Source organism: Aphis gossypii, chromosome 3, assembly GCF_020184175.1.
Source record: "Aphis gossypii isolate Hap1 chromosome 3, ASM2018417v2, whole genome shotgun sequence".
NCBI classification, from domain to species: domain Eukaryota; kingdom Metazoa; phylum Arthropoda; class Insecta; order Hemiptera; family Aphididae; genus Aphis; species Aphis gossypii.
Window position 1 is genome coordinate 53,172,271 of NC_065532.1, and position 14,987 is coordinate 53,187,257.

Here is a 14,987-nt window from a genome sequence, read left to right on the forward strand (position 1 = left end):
ATTTGTAAATATTGTTATTCTTAGAACAGGTAATTTCGAAAAGCATAAAGGCGTATTAAAAATGATTGATAATTAAATTAATTAAGTACCAAGGTACATTTAAAATGTAAACAGATACTTTACAATAAATCAGAAAAAAATTATAATCGATCATTTTAATACCTTTCAATATTCAATTCCTTTAAACTCCACATAATATGTTAAAATATTAAACTTACTTATAATATACCCCTCTTACCAATTACTTTTTCAACATGCTAAAAAAAATATGTAGGATATATAGAAGAAAAAAATGTAAAGCCAATGTGTCAATGTCATACGCTTGTCAACCTCTCTACGAAAAATAAAAATAATCAAACACTATTGAAAACAGTGCCCCGAATATAATTGCAGTTTATAAACCGACTAAATAACGTGTCAATGATTATTTTAATTTATTTGATTAAGTACTTTAATTAGGCCGCCATTAAAGATAGAATATTTTTTTATATTCTTCTTAATAACGAATAACACAAAAATACACTTTAGCAATATACGTAATATAGTTATTATATTAATTTGGAACGGACATGGTTGTAGTCGATAAAAAATATAAAACAGTAGTTTCAATAATCTCTGGTCGAATACGATACCAGGAAATCATTCTCACGTTTCCGAAGTCCAAAAATCAGAATAATTTTTTTTTACTACTCATCCATATTTTTATTTTTATTTTTTTGACATCGTAAACATTATTCACGCTTTATCCTCAGGCAGCGTATAACTGTTGTGTAACTTAATACCATTTTCATAACGCCTGGAAAATATTAAATTTATATCAATATGTATTTATTTATTATATTTTATAATATTATGGTTTAGTCAATGCTAACTGGATTACAAGTGAACATAAATAGAAGGAAATCGACAATAGCCTAGGAAGAGTTTCCGTTGGTGAGTTTTGGAAAAAAATGTATCATCATTTATCACTTTCACCGCAAATTTTGGGGTATAATATCACAATATAATATTAATATATATAAATACACGGAGAGAGTATTACTTGTACTCTGGTACAATATATTTTTATTTTTTTTAAATGTAATAATAGTCCTCTCGTGGACATTGGATTTCATCCGTATGGCATTGTGTTCTCGTATAAAAAGGGTTGCGATCGAACAGTGGTTAGGTGGCTGATAAATTTTTAACAAACAAAATTACCTCCGATAGCTATGCTTCACACCGTTCTTCGGCGTAAAATAGAAGAAAACCCGATCGGTGCGTTATTTCGGTGATAAAAATTTATACAAAAATAAAACCACTTGAAAAGTGTCAGTTTCATACCACCAGCTCTCACTACTGTGGCATACTTGCCTACGAAATAAGTTATCGACTTTTAAACATTCAACGAATCTATAAACCGACAATAGCCATCAATCTGTTGTCATCCCGTTTCATTTTCTTATACATATACTTCAAATAAACCTAGTAACCTGAAAATTAGCCATTAGGAACGCATGCGCTCTCTAAGACGTCGTTTACTTCATAATATTAACTATTATATCTATAAGTATTATGTAATATCATACATTTTTGTATCACCACAATAACATAGTTGAAAAATTTCGTATTTAATCATGTGATTATGGTACATAGTGTACTTAATCTAATAATCCTAAAGTACTAATTGTCTAAGTCAATTTTTGTATTCAAGAAAAAAAATCTTTAAGGACCTATCTTAAGTGAATAAAGGCACTAAAGTGAAAGTTAAATTGACAATTTCAATTATAAATGAATACAAATAGAAGTAGTACTCACTTGTGTTCTTCGGTATTTTAGCGTTCAGCTTTAAAAAATGAAATTCATATTATGGGTTTTACTGAAAACAGTACTGAATGTTTAAGATGTATGTTTATTATTTTTACTTCGTTATTTAAAAAAAAAATTTAATTTAACAAATTATACTTCAAATTAATATTTTTTAATAAAGTATCAATATTTAATTATAAATTTTTAAATTTTAAATAAGATTATTTCGATTTAAATACATTTTGTACCCTTAAACACTTATGTTTTTATATTTTTTTTTATAATATAATAAAATTGCCCGTATTATATATTTTTAAACAATTTACAAAGTAATTTTTTCAATAGTAAATACTCATAAAATGTTAATTCATTATAACTCATAAGTCTTTAAAGCTTATATCACAGAAGTAGTGGACCATCGTTTTATAAGTTGGCTAAATACTACCCGATTATAGACATCTAAATTTTATATACTATATACTTCTAGATCGATAAAAAGCGGTATAAAATTCGATTATATAGATACAAACCTACAGAAAAATATTGTAGTTCTTAATATGAAATTAAAACAAAAAATTTCATTTTTTTATTGACTAATAATATGTAAAATAATATTTTCAAAAATATACATAATTTTCGATATGATGAGTTTTCATACTATTTATAACGCCGCTTAGCATATCGTGTACCTATTACATTTTGTTGACAGAATGAAAAATAGGTAGGTACTTAGTCAAATAAATGAAATAAGATTTTCCCAAGATAAAAATGGATCAATATTACATTATTAACAAAAACATTTTAGAGACTTAAGATATACAAACTAAAAATCACGGACGATTAGAGTTTCTAAATGAAGACCGAAATAAATTAAATTTAATAATAACAACACGACAAATAAAACAAAAAAAAAATGTGTAAGTGATATCAATTATTGAGAATTTCACATTGGTTGGGATACAAAAGAAATAATAGAAACTAATAGAATTTTAAACAATAAGAAATTGTTTTTAAAAATGCAACAAAAGAAAAAAAATGAAAAAACAAAACTAAGAACAACAATCACTGAAAAACAACAATAATATCATTATATTGTTTTAAATAAATATTTTTTAAGTATACGTATAATAATTATTTTTATTCATAGTTGTTTTACCAATAGTTATTTATCAACGGTTATTTTTTTAAGCATTAATAGTATCTAATACAGTATAACAGTGAATATAATATAACCATGATAACTCGGGTAACTCAATAAATTGGTTGGAGGCGAAAAAAATTCAAAAATTCAATTATAGTCTATAGAGGTTCGAGTTTTCGAGGTTCAACTGTATATTATATTAATATAATAACAAAAAACTATTTTATTAATTTGTATATTGCATTGATTTATAAAATCATTTTTGAATTTAAATATATCACTCTGTATAAATATATATTAACTGCACAATTAATAGTATACGATTGAATATTATTATAACGAACTAGAAAGTTTCTAACGATTTCAAATTGCTATCAATAAAATAAGGAGAAGATTAGCTTAAATATAAAACTATTAAAATTTAAAACAAACTTAATTTATAAGGATTACTGTAAGGGTAATTGGATTTACTCCAAAGCTAGGTAACATTTCAGCTAACTTAATGATGTTCTTTTGATTCCTTGTATATTCTAAAAATAATTCAAGTGGAAAAAATAATAATTCTGTTATTTAAGTTTACTTGTTAATTACATGTTACATATCATAAGTTTCCTAAGTATTAAAATCTTCTTTTTTTAGTTATATAAAATATTATATTTTAGTTCTTTTATTGAATAAAATGATATGTTAATTTGTGGGCAAGTTATAATAATACAAATAAAAATATTTTATATTCAAAAATAAATAAAGAAATATATGAAAAGGAATAAATTATGAAATTATATTTAATATTATACTTTTAAAGTAGCGTCATTTTCAGATGATACATCTAACCACTCTAACCTACACTAAATTAAAATATTTATGACCATAAATAAATAATGGTTAAGAAGGGAGATTTAAACTCCGATATAGATGGATTTTCTTAGAAACAATTTAGTAGTAAATAATCTATGTATTCAATGTGCCTGTACAATTTTCTAATTATAATATGACGTATACTTAAAATGAAGACATATATTTTAAAAACTAGTCAGTTAATTATTTAGTTATTATTTAATATATTAATGTATTGACTGTTTAGTTTATTTAAAGAGAATATTTTTTTGTATTTATTCGAATATTTGAATTTTTCTACATTATAACAACATAATATTGCTATATTTTTACTTTTTTTTCAGGTTTAATTTGTACGATTGTGATACTATTGTAACATACTCATATTATTCAACTTTTAAATTCAAAGAGCATACATATAATAAATATCACATATTATTATATTTATTATACAGATATACGTAAACGCAATGAAATTAAATAATATCATATTATTTCGATATCAATACCGTAGAGATATATATTATATTTAAATACTACACACCCATAGTTTATATTAAAAACGAAAATGATATTCAAAAAGATTCGCTTTTATTGACGACTTACATTACGATTATCAATATTAGGTTATTTTTCATGAATATTTTACGAATTATTTGAAAACCCGTTGGACAGTAATAAAAGGGTAAAGCAGTGGTATTACGGTATGTACATTGTATACCCCTCTTTTATAAACGAATAAAAAAAAATCCCGTTTTTTTTTTAAAAAAAAAAAAACAAATTCAGTTTTCATTTTATCATTTTTTTCTCAATGTATTTAATATCGTATATTTACTCGTGGAATATGAAAATTAAATTATAAAAGCTACAGAATTGGATAATCATAAATACTAAAAATATTATACGAGTACATTAGCACTGTTTCACTTTTATATTTGTTGAGAGAAAAATGTATAACTATATAAGTAGTATATTATGTAGTTGGTATAAGTAAATTATATTAAATGTTATTAAACAAATTATATCATACTTGTGTTTTGAAGAAGTATGGGATTTTATATTTATCGTATACTTGACAATTTCAGGAGTCTAAATGTTTAGCATTTTTAGGTTGTCGGAAAAATTCACTCGCTCTGTGTTATATATACATGCGTGATGTGATGAATATATAAATTATGTGTATACTCTGGATATCTTTTATATGAGCATTGCATTCACTTATTTTTTTTTAGTTAAACAAAAAATAATATGTACAATATTTTTTTATATACTATATAATATATATACTTCTCGTCGGATAGGTAAGTACGGTACATACACATTTCCTTTAGGTCTCAACGTTGAAATTTTTGCTTTTATTATTTTTCTTTACTCAATGGATGATGGCGTAGGACAACGAGGGCACGACGAGCGGTAGTAGTAGTTACGGCGGTCGTGAGTTCCTTTGAATAACGAGCGGCACTATGTGAAAATCAGGGCGAGCAAATAAAATCCGGTAAAAAAAATGAAAATAAATAAACGAAAAATCGTAAAAAAAAAAACAGAGATGGAAAAGGGGATGAAAAAATATAAAAAATAATAATAATAATAATTTGGAAACGTCACAGTTGAAATGGAATTCATTACGGCAACGGCAGCATTTCAATGGGACTATAGACTACACATAGTATATATATATATATTAATAATAATAATAATAATATAATATAATACAGTGTGCGTGTGTACACGGGAGCATGGAGGTCACAAAACGACCGTATTTCGTGCATCATATACGACTTGAATACTTATACGCATTATGTAGAGAGGGAGAGTCGGATTATAGGTGCACACACACGCGCGCGCGTTATAGTGAACACATACACATTTTAATGAGGGTATGAGAGAGTGGTGTACAGTGACCGAGAGAAAGAGAGATAAAGAATTCGTCCGATGCCGTTTCCTAATTGGAAGCTGCAGTGCATTCCCCAGTGAATCGGACTCATTTACTGCCGCCGCGCACTGGCTTTCCTATATATTATTATATTATTACAGTTGATATCGTTACGCGCCCGCGACTTTTGTTTGAATAACCATTTAACGTCATCGGGCCTTATTCGATTTGCTGGCGGATTGTTTTGCACGTTCTCCGTATATGTGCGTATATATTATATCGGATCGAAACTGCAGCGGGGTAAATTTACTCGTAAATCTGACATATGTGTGAGTATATGTTATGTTTATACACGAGTGTATAATATTGACTCGGAAGGTTTTTTTTTTTTTCGCTCACCGACCTGCAATCGCCTCTGCGACCTGTCTGGCGTGCACGCACGCCCCTCGACGAGTAAATCGTATATATATAGAGAGAGGCTCGGAATCGACCCGTGTGCGTTAGGTTAAGACGAATTCCTCGGTGACAGCAGTAGACCACCGCCCCGAATATCAGGATCAAGAGCAGGAGATGTGTAAGAGGTGCTGTTACGGGTCGGGCGCGTAAAGGTCAACGGAGACGCGCTACGACTGAAAGGTGACGGTGCGTTAGTGTACAGAGAACGTGAAACCGATATTGGGTGTGTGTGTGAGCTTTTTATTTAAGGTGTAAGTATAATAACAGGACATGGCCTTCGAAAGAACTCGACGGAGTGTCAAACTCGATTTTCGCCGGTGAAAAGAAACCTCCCGACGGTACGCGCGCGCTTGTGGGTGTGTGTGTACGATGATCAAACGTTTGGCGTGTGCAGTAAAACGTAATATGGAACAATATGATTCGAGGAGGCTTTTGCAGGACATGTATAACACAAAAAGAGAAAACCCGTGGCGTGCACACCCAATTTATCTGTTTTTTTAGTATGCGTATATACTATACGCACTTATATATATATATATATACATATATATATATATATATATACAACATACATTTGGGGTTACCCAACCGTATTCTAAATTGACCTTTTCCGTTTTTACAGGCTAAATTATATGTATATATTTCGTAATACGTGCGTATAAAACAAAATGTAAATCTTGATGTTCAGCGGTTATACACCATTCTAGCGTAATGTATCCACTGCCAAATCCGATGAATATAATAACACTGTGTCTTCGTCCTCCGTCGAAACAATTCAATTGAAAAAAATGCAATCTTTTTGTCTTTGTACTCAACGTTTGGTTGTTTGTTTGATGTAGCTATACCTGTTCAGATTTGACTTTAACAATTATTTAAGTTTTTAAATAACTCTACGAGAATGTCAAGAATAACATTTTTAAATATGATAAAAACAAAAAATAAAATAAATTCCTTGTAATATGCTACATTAATATATTGTATTGTTGATACATCTAAAAAAAACATAATTAAGTGCTGAGCATGAATGCAGAAGACGCATTTTAATTATATTTTTTTTTTATATAATGTATAATGTGCATAACAAATTATAAAAAATAATTTTGTGATTTTTCAAGAACATAATACGAGTACTTGTTATCTTTTTTTTTTTTAATATTGATTATTTATGTAACTTTTATAATTTAAAAAGGATGATAAAACACTCACACAGACACACACGTGACATAACACACGCGCGCTTGCACGTACACGATAAGTTATATTATACGCTTTCAATGCGACTTTTCTAATTTTGAGTTTAGATACATTTTTACTCGTAATATCTTATTATTTATTTTTTATTTCATTTTTAACTTCTAGTATAAATTATGATAAATCGACAATCATTATATAATGTTGAAAATATAATTAATATATTATATAAAATTACACTATAAATCATATTATATCAAATTATTATTGTAAATGTAAATCGCATGATATCTTATATTTGTAATATGGTTATAAGGTCACTATAATATAATATAAAGACTACCAAATTCACTCTGTGTTAACTTCATTATAGTATTGCCCAAGTGTACCTACATCATTTATATCATGTAAGCATAGTATTTACATTGTTAGAAGAAAATATGCTTTTCGTACTTAGTTAGAGTTAGATATGTGTTTAGTTCTAATAAAGTATAACTTATTATTATTGTAACTAATTACAGTAAAACTTCGATAACTCGAGTCGATTGGGGATGAAAAAAATTCGAGTTATCTAGGTATCACTATATATTACTTATAATATCTTTTGTCGATCAACATTATAATACTCGCTCAATATATAAGATATACAAGGTATATCAATAATATCTTATAAAGGTACCTACTTAACATTTTTACTATGCATTTAAAGAATCAAATTGGTAATCACGGCGTTACAGACAGACAATTTAAGTACATTTCGGATGTACGTTCATTTTCCTGTTATCTAAATTTTTAATAACTGGCATTGTCAGTAAAAATGCATCAAAGTATTATGTATGTAATAGGATAAATACTTCATAATTAAATCAGATTCTACATCTTTTTTTCCGATTAACTATACTATAGCATGTGCCAAAAATTCCGTATCACTATAATTATGTCTGTGGAAAATCAATATATTTAAATGCGGGTTTTTCAACATTTAACTACAAAAAAAAAGGTGCCATTAAACTAAATGTCTTATTGATTACTCTAATAACACTAGGACAGACTCAATAACGAAGAATTTTAATTTAAACAAGAACAAACTAATATTTTTAAAAAAAATACTTATAGTTTCCACCCGACTTTCATTACAGCGTATTTTAGTTACTTATCGTTGTAGCTTTAGTTTCAAAATTATACTAGAATCCCATGTCAAGGTAATTTGTAATAATTCAAATAAAAAAAAGTGAGTCATGCTCTGCTGTATATATAGTAGGTCACTATAATGAACACATTAAATTTTAATCCAATGATAGGTATCATTGTATACGAAAAACGATTCTGAACAGACATGATTTGTCAGCATAGGATATAATTAATTTCCAGTAGTTGGTGAAAAAAGTGGTTTATATTTTAATGGCCTGAATATATCAAAATTTAGGTAATTTTGTAAATATTGTAAGCCAGACTTATTTTAGATATAATAGCCAAAGTATTATAACTTCAAAATAGATAGCAAATATTCATGATTTTGACGAATTTTTGTCAATATTTAAACTAAAAACACAAATAAAAAAAATTGTGCCTATGTATTCTTATAATTTTTTAACTACATTAAGATTGACTTATGAGAAACTCTTTGTATTAAATTTTTAAGTATTTTGACTCAGCCAAAACATTTTTATCAATATTTATAAAAAAAAAACTAAATAAAAACGAATGTTTCAAATGCCTATAAATAGCATTAAAATAAGCAAAATATTTTGAAAATTAAATTATGTAAAGAAAATGCCAATTTAAATAACTGATGAAATTTCCAAGTATCTAAGGCTTATACTTTTTGAATTATAAAAAATGTTTAAAATTGGTTGAAAAAAAATCGTTATGGTTAGGTACGCAATTTTGAAAAAAAAAATTAATATTCTAATGCTCATAAAATTTTTCAATAATGATGCTTAAGTTTTTTCTATAGCTACTTGAAGGAAAATGTATGAAAAACTCAGTGTTAGATTTTTTAACCTTAGATATAAACAAAAAATTGTTATAATTTTTCAACTACAAAACTACTTGCGAATTTTTGCGATTTTGACATACTTCGTAAAAATTTGATCTATAAATACTTATGTAAAAAAAAATTGTGACTAACGATTTTTAATTTTTTTTTTTTTTTTAACTATAAAATTATTATTTTTAAACTATAATAAGAAAAACGTATAAGAAACCTTGTATTAAATTATCAAGTTTTTTTTTTGGACTCCAAAAGTTGTATTTAATTTAATTCACAAATTGGGTTTGGGAGATGTAAATACGAAATAATTTTTTTTTCTATCGCTGATCAACCCACAAAAAATAGTATTCAGTTCAAACTGTCTTATGATGTTATACTTCTTTTACTATTAATATTAGAGTAAATAGATTACGATAAATTGCACGGTGTGGTTTGTATGCGTGATAAAAAATTGGGACTTCTTTATACAGTATAGATTATATTATTTGAAATCGTCAATTATCAACTATTTAATCGCATACTACAATTCTATTATACTTAAATTAAAAATTAAATTCAATTAATATTAAAATAATTGTTTAAAGCATACCTTGTTAAATGATCACCCACGATCACCTCAGAATGTGCATACAGAATCGACGATCAATCAATTATTATTGTCGACGTATATGTGAGATGTGACAACGGCTTGGTGCTTTGAACGGTCCTGCGGGATTTGAAGTATAGATCACTGCGTTATAACTACGACTGACGAACTTAATCTTGAGACTCGAATAATTATAATACATTAAAATGCATTTAATAAAAATAATAATAATAACCAATAGAAAAATGGTATACTAATCAGTAGCGCTCTGATTGGCTGTATGATGCGAAGACCCACAAAATGTCATGCCCAATGTTGTTGTTTAATAATAATTATTATTATTATTCATTTAACGACGTTTTAATATTATCATACGAGTATATAATATATTGCATAAAATAATATATAATTATAATAATAGACATAACTTAAACTATTATTATATATTATTATTATTTTAAAAATTATGTATAATCCCGTCTATATAAAAAAAAAGAGAAAATAGAAAGTTAAATAAAATGCTTAAACAATTTTACGGGAGACGAAATTTATTGCGATTCATATAAGGTACAAGAATAAAGTTTGTAGACTATATCAGGAGATGCGAAAATAGTATAGTCAAAACAATTCTTGTGAGCAACATAAAAAAGTCCATGTAGTCGACCGTAACAATGATGATTAAAATAGACATGGCTAGTTAGGCGTGCGGCATTGAGACCTAAACCATGTGTATAACATGGAAACGTGGGAGTAAATTGTATTAACAAGAAAGGCACTAAATGGTCTATAACGAAAAACTTTACAATACTAAAATTCATTGATAAATATATATGTCAAGTTTTAACGAGATACATAGTAAAATACTAAGTTTTGAATTCTAACGCTCTGAGTATAAAAAGAATGATTTTATTCGAATACGTATCGTAGCATTATTATTATAGTCAAAACATATTATTAACAATGTGCATCTTTGGTTTTAAAATTTAAATATTACGAAATGATAATAATTAAGTACAACCAAATGTCTTCTGAGCGAACCGTATTTTTATATTCCATATTAAACATAATACTATGTGTATAATAATAATATATTATGTCAAGTGAAAAAATAGTTTGTAAAATATATTATCTAACTGTATTTGAGAGTAATATTGTGCTGCTCTAGAGTGATTCGAACGACAAACGTGTTGACAACTATATTACCTACCTATATTAAAATTATTTTATTCCTATGTTGTCACGTGTTGAGAAGTATTCATAGGCACTGCGCGTTGATTGTATAAGAGCTTCATACAGAAATTCGTACATTTATAAACTTCATATTATTATTATAGACTTTGACAATACACAGCGACAAACAGCTCGGTGAGTATCTACACCGATGAGGTCTGAATTTTTAGTCCTGTCTTCTGGACGTCACTTTGAGGAATAGCCACCGCCCGAGCCGGCCGAGGTGTACGCACTTCACGAACATTTTTTTTTTCATCTCGTTGTTTTATTTTATTATTATTTCATTGCTGCCGCGTCCCAAGCCGAGGAAACAGCAGATGAGAGGGCAAATAATATTCTATTGAGTTTTTTCCAGCAAAACGTTTCGTTAAAACACCGCATAGCATATACATACCCGTGTATAAACCAGACGTACACCACCACCACTCGAGGGACCGAACGAATGTTGGAAAATAAAAAAACAACTCGTATAATAGCTAAGAGCATATATAATATATACGTATGTGTATTGTGTTTTCAGGGTTCACGCGCATATATTTTCCGTACTTCTCGGAAACACGGTGCATAAGTATCGCGTGCGTCTCTCGGTAATTTATGGACATTTTTCTCATTGCGACACACATTCGTCGTGCCAATAGGTACGTATGAGTTTACCGGTATGAAAGAGAGAGAGAGAGTGAGAGACGGAGACAAAGCAAGTGAGTTTGAGTGAGAGATACTGCGCACGTGTACGTATTTATGTATATAAATGGATATAATAATATACTTTTGAACGCATTCTGCGAGGCAAAAGGAATAATCAATACTAAAATGTTTATACAACTCGTTTCAATTCTAACCTATGTTATATATATATATACATTTGTTATTAGTTTCAAGGTAAAAAAAAGTAAAAAAAAAAAAAAAAATATGACGGGTCGTCACAAATAACGAGATTCGGTGAGTTTGTTCGCTTTTTGAAACGTTCCTTTCATGTAGAAAAAAATACGGTTAAAACGCTGACGTCTTGGAAAATATAATATTTAATAAGTGTAATGCGTCGTGTGCGTAGGTATAAGTTATTAAAAAACAACGCTTCGTTCGGTTAACGTCAAGTATAACTATACGTAGATATGGCCGCGCGTAACGAGCTGGTATTTGTAGAAAACGCCAAAAGACTTTCCCAGACGTTTGGGTCATATTAGAATATAATTGATTATTTCATACAGCATATGGTTGATACCTGTTGCATGATTTATTTTTTGGTTCTTCCGTTAATAATGTCACCGTTTAAATGTATTAATACGTTATTCGTCGGCAAACATTTACGATAATATCCGGAATTACTTAAGATTTATTTTTGTATGTCAACATAAAATACGTTTACGGTTAATAATGATTACATATTATATTTTAATATAATTATTATACTTTAAGATTTGGATATTTAAATCGTGTTACAAAGTAAATACCTTCGGTCAATAATGATCGATAAAATGTTATATCTTATGACGGTCAGTATACTGTGCTCGGAATCTTAAGGGTTAGTTGATCTTTTATGTATTTGCTATTCATAGTGGAATTATTACAAGTGTTTCGTATAAATTGTAATAATGAGTTAAAAAACGAAATAAAATTTTACATAATTTTACATATTTCATCGATTTTTCAATAAAAGAACATAATGCTTTTTTTCAATGATTGATACCCTTAAAATGTATTATTAAATCATGTATAAATGATTTCTCATTTAAAATAAAATAACTTTTTTTTTTAAATAAATGCATAAGCTACGATGATCATTTCCTCAATAGATAATTCATATTTATCACGCATTTATTATTATTGAATTAATCGGCAATATTTTAAAATCAATGTATCAGTCAAGTATGAAATATCAGTAAATGTTTTACAAATATAAAGATTCATTTTTATTTTGACGTTCACAGTAATTTTACAGTATATTTAGCCGATTTTTAATATTGCGAACTAGCCAAACTCAATAAATACTTCAATGTATTAATCCCACATTAACTGTATTATCCATAATGCAAATATTGATAATATTATTTTATGATGTTATAGTAACGTTAAAAACCATATAAAAAAACTCTTTTTTTGAATAAACTGTAAATTGTCATTATTTTTAAGTATAAAATAATTGTTTTGGAACACAAACGCACGATGTGTAGCATTATTATACTTTTACTTACCATACATAATAGCATGATAAAAAAAAAAAATCTCAATCCGATAATAAGTTTATCTCGCAAACATATATTTTTTAATGATATCTTCTGCCACCGTTTGGTTACGCTGATGCAGTATATTATACTCATATTATACATCAGTACGATAACAATCTATTAATTTCGCGAGTGCCGAACCGGAAACGACGAAACCCCCGCAACGCCATCGGGCGCGATAAAAGTACCGTAATAATAATATGGTCACATATTTTATCCCGGAGAACTGTGGACCGCGAATTCTGCCACTGTAGTAGTATATATATATATATATATATATATTTGTAAATTATATCAAGGGAGATGGGGGAATTTATGCAAGTCTATTAAAAACGTCCGTCTCGCCAAAGGGTAGGTCCGCCCATCCGACTATGGATCTAAACGCACTCATTGCTCAGTTACACCCCTCCACGGTGCCATTGTCGTAGTCAAACTGTATAATATTATTATAATATTTATATACGCTTGACAGAGTTCACGAAATCGCGGATTTATCGTGATTAGGACGGAGACGCGGATCGTTTCGTATACATTCGCGTATGATCTATGTGTACGTATAGCTGCTGTCGACGACGACGATTACACTATATTATTATTATAATTATTGTTCGACAAAGTCGCGGCGTATCGTTCTATACACTCGGCCCGGGAATCCGATTCAATGATCATTCGTTCTGTCAAGTGCACAGCCTCGCGAGTCTCGTCACGTTATTTATACACCGTCTTCCGCCGACGACGGAGACGTTTCCAAATATTCTAACGAAAACCGTTCGCGTTCCGATATTAATGTGTTATCCGCGCAGAACGCATCGATTATTCGAAAATTTATCGTCTACAACTGTCAATTTTTTTTTTAGTTACATGTGATCGTCGACGGAGGAGGACATAACGAATGCACAAAACGTCGCATATAGTATAATATTGTTCGTTTCATTTTTTTCGGGTGACTCTAATCGCTCATTACAGATGGACACGACTGCGGAATGACAAACGTCACAGAGCAACTCTACTCGTGTGTACTATTATGTGTACGATTTTCCACGTGACAGGCGACACCGATTCCCGCAACACATTACATTCGCGTAGTACACCTGCAGGCAGGACACTGCAGGTCTCCGAGGAATGGATATTGCCCGTCCGATTTTCGGAGTGTCCTTTTGAGTTCGCCAGTCAAACGCAAAACGCCATTACGCGATGCTGTAGATTATACAAACAGTTTAATTATTATTGTCGCAGACCCGAACCGCTTAGTTTGCAGTTCTGACTTCTGATATCAAACTCTCGACGATAAACGTCAGTATGCGTTTCGACGGATTCGTTTACACGTCACATTATTATAATATTCATCTTTTACCCGGTTTTGTATCACGTTTAATCCGATTCAATTACCGTATACACGGCGTATACGATGTACGCACTACTCTTGGTGGTGACCTATATTTTAAGCAACGCAAACTTTTAAAAACTAAATGTGATTATGCCAACTATAGTTATGTAAAATTAAAATTAGAAATTAGAGCTTTCAAAAATAACGTAACAGTGGTTGCTTAAACAAGTAATTTTTGCTTTACGCGCTTAAAATAATATGTAATCTAGTTAACAAACTCGTGCTATCTGTGTGGTTTTACACGGTGGTTGATTTACGCAAATTAGAATAAACTTTTAAC

At 28.9% G+C, this 14,987-nt stretch overlaps 1 protein-coding gene and 1 long non-coding RNA gene across 4 annotated transcripts in view; one reads left to right on the plus strand and one right to left on the minus strand.

Moving 5' to 3' along the window:
• Positions 1 to 10,014, minus strand: part of LOC126551299 (uncharacterized) — a 31,572-nt gene extending 21,558 nt beyond the window's left edge. The window contains exon 1 of the long non-coding RNA XR_007605168.1: positions 9,869 to 10,014. This is a non-coding gene — a long non-coding RNA (uncharacterized LOC126551299). The remainder of the gene's footprint in view (positions 1 to 9,868) is intronic.
• The window catches only part of LOC114128483 (leucine-rich repeat-containing protein 4B-like), a 283,831-nt gene that overhangs the window by 229,156 nt on the left and 39,688 nt on the right, over positions 1 to 14,987 (plus strand). The gene's annotated exons all lie outside the window — the stretch shown is intronic.